Source organism: Suncus etruscus, chromosome 15, assembly GCF_024139225.1.
Source record: "Suncus etruscus isolate mSunEtr1 chromosome 15, mSunEtr1.pri.cur, whole genome shotgun sequence".
In the NCBI taxonomy this organism is placed as follows: domain Eukaryota; kingdom Metazoa; phylum Chordata; class Mammalia; order Eulipotyphla; family Soricidae; genus Suncus; species Suncus etruscus.
This window is the reverse complement of record NC_064862.1, coordinates 85,021,763-85,039,270: the sequence shown is the minus strand read 5'-3', so window position 1 is coordinate 85,039,270 and position 17,508 is coordinate 85,021,763. Positions and strand designations below refer to the sequence as shown.

General features: G+C 47.6%; 1 non-coding gene across 1 annotated transcript; it reads left to right on the top strand.

Annotated features, from left to right (window-relative positions):
• Positions 1-10,483: 10,483 nt before the first annotated feature.
• Positions 10,484-10,617, top strand: LOC126031955 (small nucleolar RNA SNORA51). The gene has a single exon (XR_007503759.1). It is a non-coding gene; the product is annotated as a small nucleolar RNA SNORA51 (small nucleolar RNA).
• The last annotated feature ends 6,891 nt before the right edge of the window (positions 10,618-17,508 follow it).

Genomic DNA, 17,508 nt, shown 5'->3' with positions numbered 1-17,508 from the left:
AGCACTCAGGGGTTGCTCCTGGCTCTGCGCGCAAAAATAGCTCCTAGCAGGCTCGGGGGACCATATGGGATGCCGGGATTTGAACCACTGTCCTTCTGCATGCAAGGCAAACGCCTTACCTTCTTGCTATCTCTCCGGCTTCTTTTGCTTCTTCTTGAGGAGGATCAGGTGATGTAAAATCCTGCGGGTCTCCGGGTCATGTTTGATGTTGTTGTTATTGGGGGGTACTCGTGGCTCCAAGTTCAGAAATTACTCCTGGGAATTTTTTTTAATAGAGGGGAGAATTTGGGGGTACACCCAGTGATGCTCAGGAGTTATTCCTGGCTCTGAGCTCAGAAAGCGCTCCTGGCAGGCTGGGGGAACCATATGGGATGCCAGAGATCGAACATGGGTCAGCAGCATACAAGACCAACACCCTTTAGGCCTGAGAAAGTATTTGGGGGGGGGACATACCCGGCGGTGCTCAGGGGTTGGTTACTCCTGGCTGTCTGCTCAGAAGTAGCTCCTGGCAGGCACGGGGGACCATGTGGGACACCGGGATTCGAACCAACCACCTTTGGTCCTGGATTGGCTGCTTGCAAGGCAAACGCCTCTGTGCTATCTCTCCGGGCCCCTGAGAAAGTATTTTTATAATTTTGTTTTTGTGCCACACCTAGCGATGCTTAGAAATTAATCCTAGCAAGATCAGGGGATTATATAGGATGCTGGGGATTGAATCCAGGTACTCAGGTCCCTGTATACTATTGCTTCACCAGGCCACAGTACTCTCTAAGTTCCAGGGATACCACAGAGAGAGTTTACCATTGAGCAAAGGCAGGAGAAAGTCTGTCAAATATAATTTTTCCTTTACATAGTAAAGATTGAGGATTAAGTGAAGGCCTTCATTCATTGCTGAAATATATAAATCATCTGTGTTGTAGAATTGTGCTAATACAGTTTAAGGGGGACGTGAAAGTCTTTCCACATTCCATACACATACAAGGTTTTACTGCAGAATGATAGCTTTGAGCTATATACAAAATCTTAAATAGAAAGTGAAGGCCTTCCGAAAAGCCTTACATTTATAAGGTTTCTCACAAGTATGACTTTTCCTATGTTGAGAAATGTTATGACAAGAACTTAAAAGACTTTCACAAAATGTGTATTGATCCGGTATGAAATTTCATATGTATGATAATGTAAGGATTTAGTGAAGGCCTTGACACTCTCATATATATAGTTTATACACACATATATGGTTTCTCTCTAGTATGCAATTTTTGTTTTGTTTTTGGGCCACACCCAATAGCATCATGTTACACATCAATCTCTGTACTCAGTCATAACACCTGGCAGACTCAGGGGATCATATGGAATACCAGGAATCAAACCAGGGTTGGTCGTTTGCAAGATAAATGTCTTACCCACTGTGCTATCACTCTGGCCTCAAATATGCATTTTTTTATGCATAGAAAATATTCAGTAGTAAATAAGGCCTTCCCACATTCCTTACATGACAGGATTCTCTCCAGTATAAAATTTCTTTTTCTTACTTTTAATAATAACTTTATTTAAGCACCAGATTACAAACATGTTTGTAGTTGAGTTTCAGTTATAAAAAAAAAGAACACACATGGGGCTGGAGAGAAAGCATGGAGTTAAGGTGTTGCCTTGCATGCAGAAGGATGGTGGTTCGAATTCCAACGTCCCATATGGCTCCCCCAAGCCTGCCAGGAGCGATTTCTGAGTGTAGAGACAGGAGTAACCCCTAAGCGCTGCCCAGTGTGACCCAAAAACCAAAAAAAAAAAAAAACACCACACACCCATTACCAATCAACCTTTCCACCACCAATACCCCCATGTCCCTCCTCCTCCACCCCCTGCCTGTATGTCTGTATTCAAGACAGACTTTCTATTTCTATTTTTCCCCTCCCTCAGGCATTCTATATTTTACTCACTACCATTCTCATGATAGTTGTTAGTGTAGTTATTTCTTTTTTTTTTTTTTGGTTTTTGGGCCACACCCGGTAACGGTCAGGGGTTACTCCTGGCTATGCGCTCAGAAGTTCCTCCTGGCTTGGGGGACCATATGGGACACCGGGGGATCGAACCACGGTCCGTCCAAGGCTAGCGCAGGCAAGGCAGGCACCTTACCTCTAGCGCCACCGCCCGGCCCCAGTGTAGTTATTTCTTAAATTTCACTCACTTTACACTTTGTGGTAAGCTTCATATCGTGGACCAGTCCTTCCAACTGTCATCTCTGTTGTCTCTGGGTATTATTACAATACTGTCTTTTATTTTTCTTAAATCCCACAGATGCATGAAACTGTTCTGTGTCTATCTCTCTCCCTCTGACTTATTTCACTCAGCATAATAGTTTCCATGTTCATCCATGTATAAGAAAATTTCATGACTTTATTTATCCTGATGGCTACATAGTATTCCATTGTGTATATGTACCACAGTTTCTTGAACCACTCATCTGTTATTGGGCATCTGGGTTGTTTCCAGATTCTAGCTATTGTAAATAGTGCTGCAAAGAATATAGGTGTTCAGAAGGCATTTTTCTATTCTGTTTTTGTATTCCTAGGAGTGGTGTCTGTAGGAGTGGTATAGCTGGATCATGTGGGAGCTCAATTTCCAGTTTTTGAGGAATTTCCATATTGTTTTCTATAAAGGCTGGACTAGATGACATTTCCACCAGCAGTGAATGAAAGTTCCTTTTTCCTCACATCTCTGCCAGCACTGATTGTTCTTGTGCTGTGTGTGTGTACGCGTGTGTGTGTGTGTGTGCGCGCGCGCGCGCGCGCGTGTGTGTGTGTGTGTGTGTGTGTGTGTGTATGTGTGCCAGTCACTATGGCATGAAATGTACCAAAATGTTGTTTTGATTTGCATCTCCCTGCTGATTAATGACATGAAGCATTTTTTCATGTGCCTTTTGCCCATTTGTATTTCTTCTTTGAGGAAGTGTCTGTTTATGTCTCCCCTCCCCTTTTTTTCATTTTTGAGCCACACCAGATGATGCTGACTATGCACTTCTGGCTCAGAAATCGCTCAGAAATCACTCAGAAATAGCTCCTGGCTTAGGGAACTATATGGGATGCCGGGGATCGAACCAAGGTCCATCCTGGATCGGCCACATGCAAGGCAAACGCCCTACCACTGTGCTATTGCTCCAGCCTCATCTTCTCTCCATTTTTTGGAGCAGCTCGGGGAATTGCAGAGTGCCAAGATCAATGCATGTCAGCCATGTGCAAACCTAGTCTTGTACTATTGCTCCCCCTGCTGTAATATCCAGTTCCCTCGGTTGGACTCTGTCTTTGAAAATTGGTTTCAGGGGCCGGGAAGGTGGCGCTAGAGGTAAGGTGTCTGCCTTGCAAGCGCTAGCGTAGGACGGACCGCGGTTCGATCCCCCGGCGTCCCATATGGTCCCCCCAAGCCAGGAGTGACTTCTGAGCGCATAGCCAGGAGTAACCCCTGAGCATCAAACGGGTGTGGCCCAAAAACCAAAAAAAAAAAAAAATTGGTTTCATCTGTGATAACCAATGTACATAAGGAAGCAGAGATTCAGAGATTTCATTCTTCATCTGTTCCATGATTTGGCCACTTTCATTAGGGACCCAATTTTATGGGGGTGCTGTTCCCTTTTCAGTGTCTCTAATTATGAATCATCTCTCTGGGGGAGGGCATTGTGGGGTGAAGCCTGCACTGATCTTCTGGTTGGAAAGAGGAACCCTGTGGAGGCTGCAAAGAGGTGTGTTTGCAGGTGCCTGTGGCAAGAACCCCTTCCCAGGCTCAGACCTGTGGTGGGTATGCAGCAGCAGGGACAGGTGAGAAATGTAGGTGCTGGGCACACTATGTGGGTCTCATATCAGGGGTGTGGGGCCTCTCCCACTCCCATTCTGTGCCCTTGATGCTGAATGCCAGAATGGAAATCACACATGTAGGACTGGATTTGAACATGGAAACTCGTGAAGAGACTAGTTATTGGACTAACCCTTTGCTGTTCCACAGGGAAACATCCAGCACTGGTGGGATGGGTGTGATCCTTCATATTGTGAAACAATTTTGAGGTCACAACATTTCCCTTAGAAAAGAAAATGTGGGGCCGGCGAGATGGTGCTAGAGGTAAGGTGTCTGCCTGTAGGGAGCCAGATTCTCTCTCACAGTCTTGGCATAAGCACAACCATCTTGTAGCAAACTGCCATTTTCTAACAGGCCTGTCCTTTAGTTGAGCTATACATTGTGTACGTGCCAACTGGCCATGAGTTGACGCAGATCAAAAGAACCATAAGGTCACACTCTTCTGGCTCAGGAAACTCAGACCTATAGATAGAGCATTTGGTGTGATAATAGGATATTCCTCAGGAAACTTGTATTAAATTAACAGGCACATGCCAAATCTTTTGAACTGAAAGATGACAAAAGTATGCTTGACAAATGATTGCATTGTCCCCTCCTCCCTTTGTGTAAAAACTATATAAGTCATGGCATTTCAAAAATAAATCGACGCCATAATCAGAATCCTTGGTGGTCCCCTTTTTCTACCCAGTTCCTTTTCAGGTGCAGACCCTTTCCACGACCATGAATAAACTGAAGCTGCTGGCCGGCACATCTGCCTTGCAAGCGCTAGCCCAGGATCAGGACCGTAGTTCCATCCCCCGGCATCCCACATGGTCCCCCCAAGCCAGGGGCAATTTCTGAGCGCTTAGCCAGGAGTAACCCCTGAGCATCAAAAGGGTGTGGCCTGAAAAACCATAAAAAAAAAGAAAGAAAGAAAGAGAGAGGGAGAGAGAGAAAGAAAGAAGAAAAGAAAAGAAAAGAAAAGAAAAGAAAAGAAAAGAAAAGAAAAGAAAAGAAAAGAAAATGTATTGTCCAGGGGCCCGAGAGATAGCATAGCAGTAAGGCGTTTGCCTTAAATGCAGAAGGACGGTGGTTCGAATCACGGCATCCCATATCCCTCCCCCCACCCCCCCAGCCTGCCAGGAGCGATTTCTGAGCGTAGAGCCAGGAGTAATCCCTGAGCGCTGCCGGGTGTGACCCGAAAACCAAAAATAAAATAAAATAAAATGTATTTTCCTAATGGGGTTATATGATTGTAGCCAAGGGAACCTGAGCAGTAGGACAGTGAGCAAGGTATTTGCCCTGCATGAACCAAACCTAGTTTTTTGTTTGTTTGTTTGTTTGTTTTTGGTTTTTGGGCCACACCCGGCGGTGCTCAGGGGTGACTCCTGGCTGGCTGTCTGCTCAGAAATAGCTCCTGGCAGGCACGGGGGACCATATGGGACACCGGGATTCGAACCAACCACCTTTGGTCCTGGATCGGCTGCTTGCAAGGCAAACGCCGCTGTGCTATCTCTCCGGGCCCGAACCAGACCTAGTTTGAATCTCAGCATCTCCATATGGTTCTTCTAGCCAGAGCCAAAAGGCAAGGCTCCAGCTCCACACCAAGCACTGCCTGGTCTGTAAAGTGAATTTTAGCTTATATTTGACCTGGATCTTAGCTCCAAATTGCTGAGTTCTCCAGGTCATGGAGAGATGGAGAGTGGAGAATTCAGCAGTTTGGAGCTAAGATCCAGGTCAAATAAAGGCCTTGCTTTTTGACTCTGGCTACAAGTCCTAGTGACATCACAGAATCCAAAGCTTTTTCCAAGGCTCCATTTCCAGGTTTGGTCCCATAAGCCAATGTTGCTGTGGATCTGAGAGTAGGGGGAGGGGGGGTCCCTGAGGGCACAGGAGGGTCCAGAGGGACAAATGTTTTTCTTGATCTCCAGGGGCCACTATGAGTGACCTGGACCTTAGAGGTTTAGGCCAGGCGAAAGGTGGGGATGGCCTGGGGAAGTTAGGGGGTGGCGACCCCAGAGATGAGACAGAGTGAGCATGTGGACTGTTTGATATTGTTGCCTTTATTCATGTGTATGAAACATGTGTGAAACAGAAGTGACTGAGAAACTGGCAAGTTGGACCAGGGTAGGGCAGCCCAAGGGATTTTTTTTTTTTTTGACACACCTGTCAGCACTAAGGGGTTACTCTGGCACAGTGATCAGAAATCCCTCCTGGCAGCCGTGGGGAACCATATGGGATGCCAGGAATGAACCTGGGTTGGCCGTGTGCAAAGCAAACACCCTACCTGTAGTGCTATTGCTTTGGCCAAAGAGAAAGAAAAATTATGTGTCTGGAGAAAATTATCCCATAGTCTGGACACAATAATAGGAGTATGATGAGGGTACCTGAGTTGGTCCCCAGCTCCCTATAGGGCCCCTCGAGCCTGCTGAGAGTATTTTCTCAATGTGAGCCAGGCATTAGCCCTGAGCCTCACAAGATACCCCAGACATGAACTATAGAAAAAAATCTATTCTTTCCAGGGTGCAGTAATAGAGGGGAGAATCACAGGTGTGCAGGCAAGTGCCATCGGGCACCCTATGTGATTCTAAAGATGTAATTGGCTCAGCTACTTGCTTTTTTTTTTTTGTTTGTTTGTTTGTTTTGGATTTTGGGCCACAGCCGGTGGTGCTCAGGGGTTACTCCTGGCTGTCTGCTTAGAAATAGCTCCTGGCAGGCACAGGGGACCACATGGGACACCGGGATTCGAACCAACCACCTTTGGTCTTGGATTGGCTGTGCTATCTCTCCGGGCCGGCTCAGCTACTTGCAAGTCAAAAGTCTTCACACTTGGGGCCGGGCGGTGGCGCTGGAGGTAAGGTGCCTGCCTTACCTGCGCTAGCCTAGGAGACGGACCGCGGTTCGATCCCCCGGCGTCCCATATGGTCCCCCAAGCCAGGAGCGACTTCTGAGCGCATAGCCAGGAGTAACCCCTGAGCGTTACCGGGTGTGGCCCAAAAACCAAAAAAAAAAAAAAAGTCTTCACACTGGAGCCGGAGAGATAGCATGGAGGTAGGGTGTTTGCCTTGCATGCAGAAAGACAGTGATTCGAATCCCAGCATCCCATATGTTCCCTCGAGCCTGCCAGGAGCAATTTCTGAGCGTAGAGCCAGGAGTAACCCCTGAGTGCTGCCGGGTGTGACCCAAAAACCAAAAAAAAGAAAAAAAGAAAGAAAAGAAAAGTCTTCACACTATATACATATCTGTGTACTTGGCATTGAACTTGCAATGGTATTTGTAGAATCAACTGCTTATGATCTCATGGTTACATGAGAGAACTGGATTCCTACATAAGACACATGGCTCAGAATGGGGCTCGGGGATTGTGGAGAAGGCTGAAGTCTTCAAAGTGAGAGAAATATTTGAGGATAATGTGAGGGCACAGCTGTTGGTGCTCATAATTTCCTCCCATATGTGTGCTCAGATGTTGATTCTTTCAGTGCTTGGGAAACAGAGCAGTGCTACAAAAAGGGACATAGTCTGGGCCCGGAGAGATAACACAGTGGTGTTTGCCTTGCAAGCAGCCGATCCAGGACCAAAGGTGGTTGGCTCGAATCCCGGTGTCCCAGATGGTCCCCCGTGCTTGTGTCAGGAGCTATTTCTGAGCAGACAGCCAGGAGTAACCCCTGAGCACCGCCGGGTGTGACCCCCCCCCAAAAAAAAGGACATAGTCATGAAAGGAAAGTGCCTTAGCCCCCTGTAAGACTGAGCTTAGTAGCTTAGTTGATGGATTCAATTATTCAAAAATTGAATGAATGGGCCAGAAGGATAGCACAAATATGGCATGTTCCATGCAATCAAATGACACTGGCTCCCCCATATGGCCACTGAACACCACGGGGATAATGCCTGAACATTAAAGCACTGAGCACCTCTCAGTGTGTTCCTTAAATGAATAAATAGAAAAATTAACCTAGAGATATTTCATTCGATTGTGCGTGCCACTCGGGGACAAGCTTCACTTCAGGAGGGCCAGGATGAAAATAACCACAGCCCCAGCTCCATCTACTAAGACTTGAGAATTGAGCAGAAGTCGTCCCACACTCCTGCCAGGTATAAGGCTTCTCTCCTGTATAAAATTTTTTTGTTTTTGTTTTTGTTTTTGGGCCACACCCGGTAATGCTCAGGGGTTACTCCTGGCTATGCGCTCAGAAGTTGCTCCTGGCTTGGGGGACCATATGGGACGCCAGGGGATCGAACCATGGTCCGTCCAAGGCTAGCGCAGGCAAGGCAGACACCTTACCTCTAGCGCCACCGCCTGGCCCCTCCTGTATAAATTTTATTGTGCATATTTAGGTATGAGGATTGTGAGAAGTTTTCCCACAATCCCATTATCCTGACATGTATGAAGTTTGGTTCCTGTATGAATTCCCCTGAACACACCAAGGCTTGAGAATTGATTGAAGGCCTTTCCACATTCCTGACAAGTATAAAGCTTCATTCCAGTATGCTTTGTTTGTTGGTTTGGTTTTTTTGTTTGTTTGTTTGTTTTTGGGTCACACTACTGCTCTGCACTCAGAAGTCGCTCCTGGCAGGCACAGGAGATACCAGGTTTCGAACCACCATCCGTCCTGAATCGGCTGTGTGCAAGGCAAATGCCCTATAGCTGTGTTATCTCTTTGGCCCCACCAGTATGAATTTTTTTGTGTACATCTACGTGTGTGGCTCAATCGAAGTCCTTCACACAATCCTGACATGTACAAAGTTTCTTTGTGCCTGTCCTGCCTGTGTGATTTGTCACAGAAACACTATTCTCCACATGTGTGCATGTCTGTGGAAAAAGGCCAATATCCAACAAATATATGTGCTTTAGATAATATTATGAGCAGAGGGGCAGGAAAAACGATATGGAGATGGGGCCGGGCGGTGGCGCTGGAGGTAAGGTGCCTGTCTTGCCTGCGCTAGCCTAGGACGGACCCTGGTTCGATCCCCCAGCGTCCCATATGGTCCCCCAAGAAGCCAGGAGCAACTTCTGAGCGCATAGCCAGGAGTAACCCCTGAGCGTCACAGGGTGTGGCCCAAAAACAAAAACAAAAACAAACAAACAAAAAAAACGATATGGAGATTCCTCCAAAAACTGGAAATCGAGCTCCCATATGATCCAGCTATACCACTCCTAGGAATATACCCTACGAACACAAAAATACAATACAAAAACCCCTTCCTTACACCTATATTCATTGCAGCACTATTTACCATAGCAAGACTCTGGAAACAGCCAAGATACCTTTCAACAGATGAATGGCTAAAGAAACTGTGGTACATATACACAATGGAATACTATGCAGCTGTCAGGAGATATGAAGTCATGAAATTTTCCTATACATGGATGTACATGGAATCTTTTATGCTGAGTGAAATAAGTCAGAGAGAGAAAGACACAGAATGGTCTCACTCATTTATGGGTTTTAAGAAAAATGGAAGACGTTTTTGCAATAATAATTTTCAGGCACAAAAGAGAAAAAAGCTGGAAGTTACAGCTCACCTCATGAAGCTCACCACAAAGAGTGATGAGTTTAGTTAGAGAAATGACTACGTTTTGAACTATCCTAATAATGAGAATGTACGAGGGAAATAGAAAGCCTGTCTAGAGTACAAGTGGGGGGTTGGGTGGGGAGGAGGGAGATTTGGGACATTGGTGATGGGAATGTTGCACTGGTGATGGGTGGTGTTCTTTACATGACTGAAACCCTAATACAATCATGTATGTAATAAAGTTGGTTAAATAAAAAAAAAATAAAGAAAAGAAAAAAATTAAAAAAAAAAAGAAAAGATAAGGCCTCCCAATTCTTTTTTTTTTTTTTTTTTTTTTTTTTTTCTTTTTTTTTTTTTTGTTTTGTTTTTGGGCCACACCCTGTGACTCTCAGGGGTTACTCCTGGCTATGCGCTCAGAAGTTGCTCCTGGCTTCTTGGGGGACCATATGGGACGCCGGGGGATCGAACCGCGGTCCGTCCTAGGCTAGCGCAGGCAAGGCAGGCACCTTACCTCCAGCGCCACCGCCCGGCCCCATAATGAATTTAACTTCTTTTTTTTTTTTTTTTTTTTTTTGGTTTTTGGGCCACACCCAGTAACGCTCAGGGGTTACTCCTGGCTATGTGCTCAGAAGTTGCTCCTGGCTTGGGGACCATATGGGACACCGGGGGATCGAACCGCGGTCCGTCCAAGGTTAGCACAGGCAAGGCAGGCACCTTACCTTTAGCGCCACCGCCCGGCCCCTCCAATTCTTTTTTTTTTTTTTGTTTTGTTTTTGGTTTTTGGTTTATGGGCCACACCCGGCAGTGCTCAGGGGTTACTCCTGGCTATCTGCTCAGAAATATCTCCTGGCAGGCACGGGGGACCATATGGGACACCGGGATTCGAACCAACCACCTTTGGTCCTGGATCGGCTGCTTGCAAGGCAAAAGCCGCTGTGCTATCTCTCTGGGTCCCTACATTTTTTTGTGTGTGTTTGTTTTTGGGGGGGCACACCCGGTGATGCTCAGGGGTTACTCCTGGCTATGCGCTCAGAAGTCGCTCCTGGCTTGGGGACCATATGGGACGCCAGGGGATCGAACCGCTGTCCGTCCTAGGCTAGTGCAGGCAAGGCAGGCACCTTACCTCTAGTGCCACCGCCTGGCCCCTGGCCTCCCAATTCTTACCAACAGGCTGTGTTCTTTACACTGACTGTATAGAAAAAGGAGGTACAGTAAATGCACCCCATATACACCTCAACCCAGGCTCTTTGCCTGGTCTGTATTGTGAATTGGAGGACCCCCCCAAAAAACCAATAATAATTAAATAAAATAACAGAAAAATAATCTCTACTTCACATGTGATCTGATCAGCCCCCACTTTCTCCATTTCTCCCTGACCTGGAGACCACAGTGGTTTGGAACACCTGATCCAAGTCAAGCAGAAGCAAAAAATTCAACTTCTGGGCCAGGAAGTGCTGGGTGCAGAGCTGGAATCTGGCCCTTTAAGACTCTAGCCAGGTGTCTCTGTGACGTCACAGAACCCCAGGCTTTTAGCAGGTCCTTATCCAACTCAGTCCCCACCGTCGCACCTCGAGTGGTGAGGGGGTCCACTCGAGCGCAGGGGAGTCTGGAGGGACGTCGAGGGGCCGCTCTGAGCGCCCCGGAGCTGCTGGGTCTCGTTCAGGTGAGCGCCCCGGGAAGGTTTGGGGGTGACAGCCCAAGAAATGACAGTTGGATCTTGTTGGTTGATTCCTGGGGATGAACTAGGACCATCTCGATGGACAGAAGAGACGGAAGAAGAGGCGAATAGGGCACGGTTCTCTTGCACGTGGGTCAGCGGGCCCGACGCCCCAAAATGAATAGGATGCGGGGTGCGAAGGGGAAGAAATATGTGATCGAGATAACACCAGGGCTTGAACAAATCTTTTGAAGAAAATTTATTTATTTATTTGCTTGTTCTTTTGGGGTTTTTTGCTAATGTCTTCGGAGGATGTGCCAGTTTGAATCTTAAGTTAGTTTTGTCTTTTTTTTTTTTTTTTTTTTTTGGTTTCTAGCTTTTTTTTATTTTTTTTATTTGTTTTTGGGCCACACCCGGCGGTGCTCAGGGGTTACTCCTGGCTATCTGCTCAGAAATAGCACCTGGCAGGCACCGAGGACCATATGGGACGCCTGGATTCGAACCAACCACCTTAGGTCCTGGATCGGCTGCTTGCAAGGCAAACGCCACTGTGCTATCTCTCCGGGCCCAAATTTTATTTTTTAAATATATTTATTTAAGCACCATGCTTATAAACTTGTTTGTAGTAGGATTTGTTATATATATAAAAAAAAAAAAGAACATCCCTTTATCTGTGCAACCTTCCCACCACCAATGTCCCATATTTCCCTCTGCCACCCCCCAGAAAAAATTTATTTATCTCAATTTATTAAATTTTTTTTTAGGCCTTTGGGCCACACCCGGCGGTACTCAGGGGTTACTCCTGGCTCTCTGCTCAGAAATCTGTCAGGTTTGGGGGAACCATATGGGATGCCGGGATGGAACTTGGACCGCCCCAAGTTGGCCAAGTGCAAAGCAAACGCCCTAGTGCTGTACCATCACTCTAACACCTTGCTGGAATTTTTAGAAGGTGGCTCCTATAAACTGGAGCTAGAAGCTGCAGCCCCCAGAGGGCAATCTGCCCCTTTCACCCTATCCAGGTCTGTTTCCCCAGAAGTGCCTGGGAGGTCCTGGACTTAATGCTCTGCAAAAGTCAGGCCTGGAGGGAGCTGGAGACCCAGGGTTCAATCCTCTGCAAACCACAATGTTCCCTGAACATTTTTTTTTTTTTTTTTTTTTTGGTGGCCACACCGGTGAAGCTCAGGGGTTTCTCCTGGGGTTACGTGCTCAGAAGTGGCTCCTGGCTTGGGGATTATATGGGCCGCCAGGGAATCTAACCATGGTCTGTCCTAGGCTAGCTCGGGCAAGGCAGATGCCTTACAGCTTGTGCCACTGCTCCACTGCTCCGGTCCCTCCCTGAACACCCTTAAGAGAGTCTGAGCTCAAGCCTTGAACATAGCAGGATGTGGCTCAAAAATAACGAGAGGGAGAGGGAGACAGACAGAGTGACACAGAGACAGAGATGGGACAACGTGTGTACTCTAGACAGACCTCTGGTCTATCCAAAGGCAGAACTCACCCGAATACACATCCCAGAGTGAAAGCTTAAGAGTCCTCAAGACTGAGGGGAAATGCTGCCACCCTGGCCCCAGGCACCTTGTGACCTTTACACCCCCCTCCCTTTTCACCTGCTTGAGTCCCCCATTGGGACTGGGTTGGGAGGTAGTTGATGGTCTTTGATATTCCTTTATTCCTGCTGGAGTCTCTGAAAGCAGGGAGGGTCCAGCATTCTCTGGGCCAGCAGTGATCCCAGGTCAAGGTCTTGTTTTCAATGTTTTCCTGGGTTTTAGACTTTATTGCCTGGGGGCTCTTCCCTGTCTGTGCTTCCAAACCTTGATTAGGTACTTGAAGTCGCTTCCTTCCATTTCATTCATATGAAAATTGTTTTTGGATGGGTTTTATCATACCAGGTTGGGGGGTGGAGAGTGTTTTCCTTGTATAGGACTGACTCAGCTAAATTCCTGACTTTGTATAGGAGTGATTTTTTTTTTTGTTTTGTTTTTGGGTCACACCCAGCAGTGAGCACTCAGGGGCTACCCCTGGCTCTACGCTCAGAAATCATTCCTGGCAGGCTCGGGGAACCATATGGGATGCTGGGATTCGAACCACTGTCCTGCAAGCAAAGCCAATGCTCTACCTCCATATTTCTCTGGCCCCTAGGAGTGATTTTCATATACTGAGCCAGGAATAACCTCTTTGAGCACCACAGGGTGTGGTTCACCCAAAAATGAAATGAAAGAAAATGCAAAGTAGAGAGAATCCTTCTATGTGCAGGGGATGTGGAAAGGCCTCCATTCACTCCTCACACTTTATTCATAGAAAAGTTCATATTGAATAAAAACCTTATATGTGTAAGGCTTGTGGAAAGCCTGAATTTAACTCCTTAAGAAATCAAATCAGAGAGAGAGAGAGATCTTACTGATCTCACGGAAAGATTGTAACATCTTATTTTTATTTATTTATTTTGGTTTTTGGGCCACACCCGGTGACGCTCTGTGTTACTCCTGGCTATGCGCTCAGAAGTCACTCCTGGCTTGGGGGACCATATGGGACACCGGGGGATCGAACCGAGGTCCGTCCTAGGCTAGCGCTGGCAAGGCAGACACCTTACCTGTAGCGCCACTTCGCCGGCCCCAGATTGTAACATCTTATTTGAAATTCCTCAGTTCCGTTACTCCTTCACTGTTTTGGGTGTGAGCTGGTGCCCAAGGTATGGCACATCAGGGGGTTTCCGGTCCAAATGCAGGCTGGGATTGTGCTTTTCTCTGGTGCACACTGCTTTATCTTTCTTCTAGAGCTTTCTGCAAAGGACCTTGCAGCTGCTCTTCAAGAATAATCCAGACTGTAGAAGATGGGGACTCATTGCCTGACGTCTTATCCCTAGGTAGGGGAGAGTGAGATTAATAAGGCAGAGATGTGGGGGATAAGTGTGCATAGCCCCCCCCCCCCAGGATTTGGTGTGACTTCTGGTAGCAGCACTGGACTGTTTCGTTGGTTTTTCTTTTTTGGTCACACTCTGGCTCTGTCACTAGGGTCATTCCTGGCAGTGCTCAGGGATCATATGGGATGCTAGGGCTCGAACCAGAACCAGGATAGGCTCTGCATAAGGCAAATGCCCTCCCTGCTGTGCTATTGCTTTGGCCCCTGGTCTGTTTTATTTATTTATTTTTTTTTGAGTCACACCCAGCGGTCCTCAAGGGTTATTCCTGGCTTTGTTGCTCCTGGCGACTATATGGGATTCGGACCACCATCTGCACCATCTGTTCTGAATCAGCTGCATGTAAGGCTAACACCCTACCGATGTGCTATCTCTCTGGACCCCATGGTTTCTCTCTCTCTCTCTCTCTCTCTCTCTCTCTCTCTCTCTCTCTCTCTCTCTCTTAGCCACTTTTCCTAGTCTTTTGGGTTTGGTTGTGGACCACACCCAGTGTTCCTCTAGCCTTTCTCCTGACTCAGTGATCTTAAGTTACCCAGGGTCCCAGACCTTATGGGGTGTCTGTGTGACCCTGATGATCCTGATCAAATCCTGATCCCCGGATTTCTACCCTCTAGCATTTTTCTTGCTTCTCCTGGGGAAAGCTCTTTTATTGAATTGTACGTTCTAGCACCTCACCCGAAAGGGGATTCTCCTGGCACTGCTCTCAGGTGTCATGGAAGCATATGGAACAGCCAAGTGCAAGATAAGTGGGGGCTGGGAAGGTGGCACTAGAGGTAAGGTGTCTGTCTTGCAAGCGCTAGCGATCCCCCGGCGTCCCATATGGTCCCCTTAAGCCAGGAGCGACTTCTGAGCGAATAGCCAGGAGTAACACCTGAGCCTCAAACGGGTGTGGCCCAAAAACCAAAAAAAAAAAAAAAAAGTTCCCTCCTGGCTGTTCTTTACATTCACCACAAAGTTCTTTTTTTTTTTTTTTTTTTTTTTGGTTTTTGGGCCACACCCGGCGGTGCTCAGGGGTTACTCCTGGCTGTCTGCTCAGAAATAGCTCCTGGCAGGCACAGGGGACCATATGGGACTCCGGGATTCGAACCAAGCACCTTTGGTCCTGGATCGGCTGCTTGCAAGGCAAACACCGCTGTGCTATCTCTCCAGGCCCAGTTCTTTTGTATTTTGCTGCCGCTGACAGGTGCCACACCAATACCAAGCCATGTCGTCTTGTCTTCACTCAGACCCTCCAAGTGGGTCAGCACACACCCTGGGTCCTTAACTTTGAACTCTGGGGTGAAGAAATTTCTGTGTTACTGGAAAGAACCCTGCAAGGGCCTTTCCTGGGTCCAATCCCTGTGGTGTTTAGTTTGTTTTACTTTTGGTTGGTGGTTTTTGTTTTTTGTTTTTGTTTGTTTTTTGTGCTGTGCTATCTGAGATAGGTTGTGGGTTTTTTGTTTTTTGTTTTTGTTTTGATTTTAGTTTTGGTTTTTGGGTCACACCCGACAGCGCTGACAGGTTACTCCTGGCTCTATGCTCAGAAATCGCCCCTGGCAGGCACAGGGAGACCATATGGGATGCCGGAATTCGAACCACCGTCCTTCTGAATGCTAGGCAAACGCCTTACCTCCAAGCTATCTCTCTGCCCCCCTTTTTTTAATGGGCCACACCTTTTGGCACTCAGTGTTTATTCCTGGCTCTGTGTTACAAAATCACTCTTAGCAGGATTGGGGGACCATATGGGATGCCGGGGATCAAACCCGAATCAGCCGCATGCAAGGCAAACATCCTACCGCTGTACTATTGCTCTGTCCCTATTTGTTTTATATTGAATTATTTGCAACATTGGCAGTTCTCAGGACTTATTCTTGGCACTGCATATAGGATTTACTCTTAGAAACATAAGGGAACCCTAATGTGTACCTGTGATTGACCCCAGTTTGGCCCTGTCTTCGCCCTCTCTAGTACTGTTGCTATGGTCCCAGGACATGCAGTTCAGCTGTTTTCTCCTTCACTCTGCAATCTTGCCTCCTTCCTGTAGCCACATTTCTCCTCAGAAAACTAGTTGCTTTTTTTTTTGTTTTTGGGCCACACTCAGGGATGCTCGGGGTTACTCCTGGCTATGCGCTCAAAAATTGCCCTTGGTTTGGTGGACCACATAGGACACCGGGAAATCAAACCACCGTCTGTCCTGGGTCAGTGGCATGCAAGGCAAATGCCCTACTGTTGCGCCATCGCTCCAGCCCCCACTAGTTGCATTTTCAAAGTCCCTTGTCTGCAGTCCTGGCTTTGAGACTCTGAGAGGGAAAAGTGCGTAAAGGATCTTTCAGAACTTTTTTTTTTTTGGGGGGCCACACCCGGTGACACTCAGGGGTTACTCCTGGCTATGCGCACAGAAGTTGCTCGTGGCTTCTTGGGGGACCATATGGGATGCCGGGGGATCGAACCAGGTCCATCCTAGGCTAGCGCAGGCAAGGCAGGTACCTTACCTCCAGCGCCACCGCCCGGCCCCCGTAAAGGATCTTTCAAGAAGGCCCAGGGGATTGAGAGTCCGGTCCTTTTATCTGCTCCAGAAGGGATTTGGTTTTTGTTTGTTTGTTTGTTTGTTTTTGGGTTTTGGGTCACATCCGGCAGCGCTCAGGGGTTACTCCTGGCTCTACTCTCAGAAATCACTCCTGGCAGGCTCGGAGGACCATATGGGATGCCGATATTCAGACCACCATCCTTCTGCATGCAAGGCAAACACCCTACCTCCATGCTCTCTTTCTATCCCCAAGCCAAGAGGGATTTGTTCTTTTTGTTTGTTTGTTTTTGGGCCACACCCAGCAGTGCTCAGGGGTTCCTCCTGGCTGTCTGCTCAGAAATAGCTCCTGGCAGGCACGGGGGACCATATGGGACACCGGATTCAAACCAGCCACCTTTGGTCCTGGATTGGCTGCATGCAAGGCAAACACCGCTGTGCTCTCTCTCTGCCCAAGAGGGATTTGTTTGGGTATATCATGAGTGCTGATTTGGACAAGTGCAAAGGGGTGACTCCTGGCTCCACACTCAGAAATCATTCCTAGCAGGCTCGGGGACTTTATGGGGTGCCGGGATCCGGTTTAGCATTTTGGGCCACACTTACAGAGGTTTTTTGTTTGGTTTGGTTTGGTTTGGTTTTTGGGTCACACCCGGCAGTGCTCAGGGGTTACTCCTGGTTCCACACTCAGAAATCATTCCTGGCAGGCTCGGGGACTATATGGGGTGCCGGGATCCGAACCACAGTCCTTCTGCAAGCAAGGCAAACACCCTACCTCCATGCTATCTCTCTGGTCCCACCCACAGAGATTTTTAGCACCTCTGCCTCTCTGCTCTGGAGTTGCTCCCTGCAGTACTCAATGAATCTAGTGGTACTGGGCATTGGCCCAGGTCTGTTTCTGTGCATGCCACTATCTCCAAGTAGAACAGTGCTCACTCATGTTGACTGATCTATTGGTATCTCAGGGGTGCCCATCAAGAGATTGATTTTGAGGCTCCCCTCCTGAGTGAAGAGGAGAGTCCTTGACTCCCTTTAGGGTGGTACAAGGTTCCCTCCTCTTCCTGGGCTCTGATCCCTCTTGTTTGTGCTGCTCAGGAC